This window comes from Chrysoperla carnea, unplaced genomic scaffold (assembly GCF_905475395.1).
Source record: "Chrysoperla carnea unplaced genomic scaffold, inChrCarn1.1, whole genome shotgun sequence".
NCBI classification, from domain to species: Eukaryota; Metazoa; Arthropoda; class Insecta; order Neuroptera; family Chrysopidae; genus Chrysoperla; species Chrysoperla carnea.
The window spans coordinates 1,974,287-1,981,123 of NW_025408233.1; positions in this window are offsets into that span (position 1 = coordinate 1,974,287).

The window sequence follows — 6,837 nt, forward strand, 5'->3', positions numbered from 1 at the left end:
AAATTTTGGTCCAGGTAAGTCGATATGCATATATATAGGTCTTTTATGATTGGTCCCAGTCTAAATAAGCCAAAAATGATCATAATTTGACATTTTTTGATAATATACAAATTTTTTGAAAATTTTCGATGTCGAATCTAGAGTGCCAGGACTATACAAAAGAGTGAAATTTTGATCCAGGTAAGTCGATATGCATATATATAGGTCTTTTATGATTGGTCCCAGTCTAAATAAGCCAAAAATGATCATAATTTGACATTTTTTGATTAAATACAAATTTTTTGAAAATTTTCGATGTCGAATCTAGAGTGCCAGGACTATACAAAAGAGTGAAATTTTGATCCAGGTATGTCGATATGCATATATATAGGTCTTTTATGATTGGTCCCAGTCTAAATAAGCCAAAAATGATCATAATTTGACATTTTTTGATAAAATACAAATTTTTTTAAAATTTTCGATGTCGAATCTAGAGTGCCAGGACTATACAAAAGAGTGAAATTTTGATCCAGGTAAGTCGATATGCATATATATAGGTCTTTTATGATTGGTCCCAGTCTAAATAAGCCAAAAATGATCATAATTTGACATTTTTTGATAAAAAACAAATTTTTTGAAAATTTTCGATGTCGAATCTAGAGTGCCAGGACTATGCAAAAGAGTGGAATTTTGATCCAGGTAAGTCGATATGCATATATATAGGTCTTTTATGATTGGTCCCAGTCTAAATAAGCCAAAAATGATCATAATTTGACATTTTTTGATAAAAAACAAATTTTTTGAAAATTTTCGATGTCGAATCTAGAGTGCCAGGACTATACAAAAGAGTGAAAATTTGATCCAGGTAAGTCGATATGCATATATATAGGTCTTTTATGATTGGTCCCAGTCTAAATAAACCAAAAATGATCATAATTTGACATTTTTTGATAAAAAACAAACTTTTTGAAAATTTTCGATGTCGAATCTAGAGTGCCAGGACTATACAAAAGAGTGGAATTTTGATCCAGGTAAGTCGATATGCATATAAATAGGTCTTTTATGATTGGTCCCAGTCTAAATAAGCCAAAAATGATCATAATTTGTCATTTTTTGATAAAATACAAATTTTTTGAAAATTTTCGATGTCGAATCTAGAGTGCCAGGACTATACAAAAGAGTGAAATTTTGATCCAGGTAAGTCGATATGCATATATATAGGTCTTTTATGATTGGTCCCAGTCTAAATAAGCCAAAAATGATCATAATTTGACATTTTTTGATAAAATACAAATTTTTTGAAAATTTTCGATGTCGAATCTAGAGTGCCAGGACTATACAAAAGAGTGAAATTTTGATCCAGGTACGTCGATATGCATATATATAGGTCTTTTATGATTGGTCCCAGTCTAAATAAGCCAAAAATGATCATAATTTGACATTTTTTGATAAAATACAAATTTTTTGAAAATTTTCGATGTCGAATCTAGAGTGCCAGGACTATACAAAAGAGTGAAATTTTGATCCAGGTAAGTCGATATGCATATATATAGGTCTTTTATGATTGGTCCCAGTTTAAATAAGCCAAAAATGATCACAATTTGACATTTTTTGATAAAATACAAATTTTTTGAAAATTTTCGATGTCGAATCTAGAGTGCCAGGACTATACAAAAGAGTGAAATTTTGATCCAGGTAAGTCGATATGCATATATATAGGTCTTTTATGATTGGTCCCAGTCTAAATAAGCCAAAAATGATCATAATTTGACATTTTTTGATAAAATACAAATTTTTTGAAAATTTTCGATGTCGAATCTAGAGTGCCAGGACTATACAAAAGAGTGAAATTTTGATCCAGGAAAGTCGATATGCATATATATAGGTCTTTTATGATTGGTCCCAGTCTAAATAAGCCAAAAATGATCATAATTTGACATTTTTTGATAAAATACAAATTTTTTGAAAATTTTCGATGTCGAATCTAGAGTGCCAGGACTATACAAAAGAGTGAAATTTTGATCCAGGTAAGTCGATATGCATATATATAGGTCTTTTATGATTGGTCCCAGTCTAAATAAGCCAAAAATGATCATAATTTGACATTTTTTGATATAATACAAATTTTTTGAAAATTTTCGTTGTCGAATCTAGAGTGCCAGGACTATACAAAAGAGTGAAATTTTGATCCAGGTAAGTCGATATGCATATATATAGGTCTTTTATGATTGGTCCCAGTCTAAATAAGCCAAAAATGATCATAATTTGACATTTTTTGATAAAATACAAATTTTTTGAAAATTTTCGATGTCGAATCTAGAGTGCCAGGACTATACAAAAGAGTGAAATTTTGATCCAGGTAAGTCGATATGCATATATATAGGTCTTTTATGATTGTTCCCAGTCTAAATAAGCCAAAAATGATCATAATTTAACATTTTTTGATAAAATACAAATGTTTTGAAAATTTTCGATGTCGAATCTAGAGTGCCAGGACTATACAAAAGAGTGAAATTTTGATCCAGGTAAGTCGATATGCATATATATAGGTCTTTTATGATTGGTCCCAGTCTAAATAAGCCAAAAATGATCATAATTTGACATTTTTTGATAAAATACAAATTTTTTGAAAATTTTCGATGTCGAATCTAGAGTGCCAGGACTATACAAAAGAGTGAAATTTTGATCCAGGTATGTCGATATGCATATATATAGGTCTTTTATGATAGGTCCCAGTCTAAATAAGCCAAAAATGATCATAATTTGACATTTTTTGATAAAATACAAATTTTTTGAAAATTTTCGATGTCGAATCAAGAGTGCCAGGACTATACAAAAGAGTGAAATTTTGATCCAGGTAAGTCGATATGCATATATATAGGTCTTTTATGATTGGTCCGAGTCTAAATAAGCCAAAAATGATCATAATTTGACATTTTTTGATAAAAAACAAATTTTTTGAAAATTTTCGATGTCGAATCTAGAGTGCCAGGACTATACAAAAGAGTGGAATTTTGATCCAGGTAAGTCGATATGCATATATATAGGTCTTTTATGATTGGTCCCAGTCTAAATAAGACAAAAATGATCACAATTTGACATTTTTTGATAAAAAACAAATTTTTTGAAAATTTTCGATGTCGAATCTAGAGTGCCAGGACTATACAAAAGAGTGAAATTTTGATCCAGGTAAGTCGATAGGCATATATATAGGTCTTTTATGATTGGTCCCAGTCTAAATAAGCCAAAAATGATCATAATTTGACATTTTTTGATAAAATACAAATTTTTTGAAAATTTTCGATGTCGAATCTAGAGTGCCAGGACTATACAAAAGAGTGAAATTTTGATCCAGGAAAGTCGATATGCATATATATAGGTCTTTTATGATTGGTCCCAGTCTAAATAAGCCAAAAATGATCATAATTTGGCATTTTTTGATAAAATACAAATTTTTTGAAAATTTTCGATGTCGAATCTAGAGTGCCAGGACTATACAAAAGAGTGAAATTTTGATCCAGGTAAGTCGATATGCATATATATAGGTCTTTTATGATTGGTCCCAGTCTAAATAAGCCAAAAATGATCATAATTTGACATTTTTTGATAAAATACAAATTTTTTGAAAATTTTCGATGTCGAATCTAGAGTGCCAGGACTATACAAAAGAGTGAAATTTTGATCCAGGTAAGTCGATATGCATATATATAGGTCTTTTATGATTGGTCCCAGTCTAAATAAGCCAAAAATGATCATAATTTGACATTTTTTGATAAAATACAAATTTTTTGAAAATTTTCGTTGTCGAATCTAGAGTGCCAGGACTATACAAAAGAGTGAAATTTTGATCCAGGTAAGTCGATATGCATATATATAGGTCTTTTATGATTGGTCCCAGTCTAAATAAGCCAAAAATGATCATAATTTGACATTTTTTGATAAAATACAAATTTTTTGAAAATTTTCGATGTCGAATCTAGAGTGCCAGGACTATACAAAAGAGTGAAATTTTGGTCCAGGTAAGTCGATATGCATATATATAGGTCTTTTATGATTGGTCCCAGTCCAAATAAGCCAAAAATGATCATAATTTGACATTTTTTGATAAAAAACAAATTTTTTGAAAATTTTCGATGTCGAATCTAGAGTGCCAGGACTATGCAAAAGAGTGGAATTTTGATCCAGGTAAGTCGATATGCATATATATAGGTCTTTTATGATTGGTCCCAGTCTAAATAAGCCAAAAATGATCATAATTTGACATTTTTTGATAAAAAACAAATTTTTTGAAAATTTTCGATGTCGAATCTAGAGTGCCAGGACTATACAAAAGAGTGAAAATTTGATCCAGGTAAGTCGATATGCATATATATAGGTCTTTTATGATTGGTCCCAGTCTAAATAAACCAAAAATGATCATAATTTGACATTTTTTGATAAAAAACAAACTTTTTGAAAATTTTCGATGTCGAATCTAGAGTGCCAGGACTATACAAAAGAGTGGAATTTTGATCCAGGTAAGTCGATATGCATATAAATAGGTCTTTTATGATTGGTCCCAGTCTAAATAAGCCAAAAATGATCATAATTTGTCATTTTTTGATAAAATACAAATTTTTTGAAAATTTTCGATGTCGAATCTAGAGTGCCAGGACTATACAAAAGAGTGAAATTTTGATCCAGGTAAGTCGATATGCATATATATAGGTCTTTTATGATTGGTCCCAGTCTAAATAAGCCAAAAATGATCATAATTTGACATTTTTTGATAAAATACAAATTTTTTGAAAATTTTCGATGTCGAATCTAGAGTGCCAGGACTATACAAAAGAGTGAAATTTTGATCCAGGTACGTCGATATGCATATATATAGGTCTTTTATGATTGGTCCCAGTCTAAATAAGCCAAAAATGATCATAATTTGACATTTTTTGATAAAATACAAATTTTTTGAAAATTTTCGATGTCGAATCTAGAGTGCCAGGACTATACAAAAGAGTGAAATTTTGATCCAGGTAAGTCGATATGCATATATATAGGTCTTTTATGATTGGTCCCAGTCTAAATAAGCCAAAAATGATCACAATTTGACATTTTTTGATAAAATACAAATTTTTTGAAAATTTTCGATGTCGAATCTAGAGTGCCAGGACTATACAAAAGAGTGAAATTTTGATCCAGGTAAGTCGATATGCATATATATAGGTCTTTTATGATTGGTCCCAGTCTAAATAAGCCAAAAATGATCATAATTTGACATTTTTTGATAAAATACAAATTTTTTGAAAATTTTCGATGTCGAATCTAGAGTGCCAGGACTATACAAAAGAGTGAAATTTTGATCCAGGAAAGTCGATATGCATATATATAGGTCTTTTATGATTGGTCCCAGTCTAAATAAGCCAAAAATGATCATAATTTGACATTTTTTTATAAAATACAAATTTTTTGAAAATTTTCGATGTCGAATCTAGAGTGCCAGGACTATACAAAAGAGTGAAATTTTGAGCCAGGTAAGTCGATATGCATATATATAGGTCTTTTATGATTGGTCCCAGTCTAAATAAGCCAAAAATGATCATAATTTGACATTTTTTGATAAAATACAAATTTTTTGAAAATTTTCGTTGTCGAATCTAGAGTGCCAGGACTATACAAAAGAGTGAAATTTTGATCCAGGTAAGTCGATATGCATATATATAGGTCTTTTATGATTGGTCCCAGTCTAAATAAGCCAAAAATGATCATAATTTGACATTTTTTTATAAAATACAAATTTTTTGAAAATTTTCGATGTCGAATCTAGAGTGCCAGGACTATACAAAAGAGTGAAATTTTGATCCAGGTAAGTCGATATGCATATATATAGGTCTCTTATGATTGTTCCCAGTCTAAATAAGCCAAAAATGATCATAATTTAACATTTTTTGATAAAATACAAATGTTTTGAAAATTTTCGATGTCGAATCTAGAGTGCCAGGACTATACAAAAGAGTGAAATTTTGATCCAGGTAAGTCGATATGCATATATATAGGTCTTTTATGATTGGTCCCAGTCTAAATAAGCCAAAAATGATCATAATTTGACATTTTTTGATAAAATACAAATTTTTTGAAAATTTTCGATGTCGAATCTAGAGTGCCAGGACTATACAAAAGAGTGAAATTTTGATCCAGGTATGTCGATATGCATATATATAGGTCTTTTATGATTGGTCCCAGTCTAAATAAGCCAAAAATGATCATAATTTGACATTTTTTGATAAAATACAAATTTTTTGAAAATTTTCGATGTCGAATCAAGAGTGCCAGGACTATACAAAAGAGTGAAATTTTGATCCAGGTAAGTCGATATGCATATATATAGGTCTTTTATGATTGGTCCGAGTCTAAATAAGCCAAAAATGATCATAATTTGACATTTTTTGATAAAAAACAAATTTTTTGAAAATTTTCGATGTCGAATCTAGAGTGCCAGGACTATACAAAAGAGTGGAATTTTGATCCAGGTAAGTCGATATGCATATATATAGGTCTTTTATGATTGGTCCCAGTCTAAATAAGACAAAAATGATCATAATTTGACATTTTTTGATAAAAAACAAATTTTTTGAAAATTTTCGATGTCGAATCTAGAGTGCCAGGACTATACAAAAGAGTGAAATTTTGATCCAGGTAAGTCGATAGGCATATATATAGGTCTTTTATGATTGGTCCCAGTCTAAATAAGCCAAAAATGATCATAATTTGACATTTTTTGATAAAATACAAATTTTTTGAAAATTTTCGATGTCGAATCTAGAGTGCCAGGACTATACAAAAGAGTGAAATTTTGATCCAGGAAAGTCGATATGCATA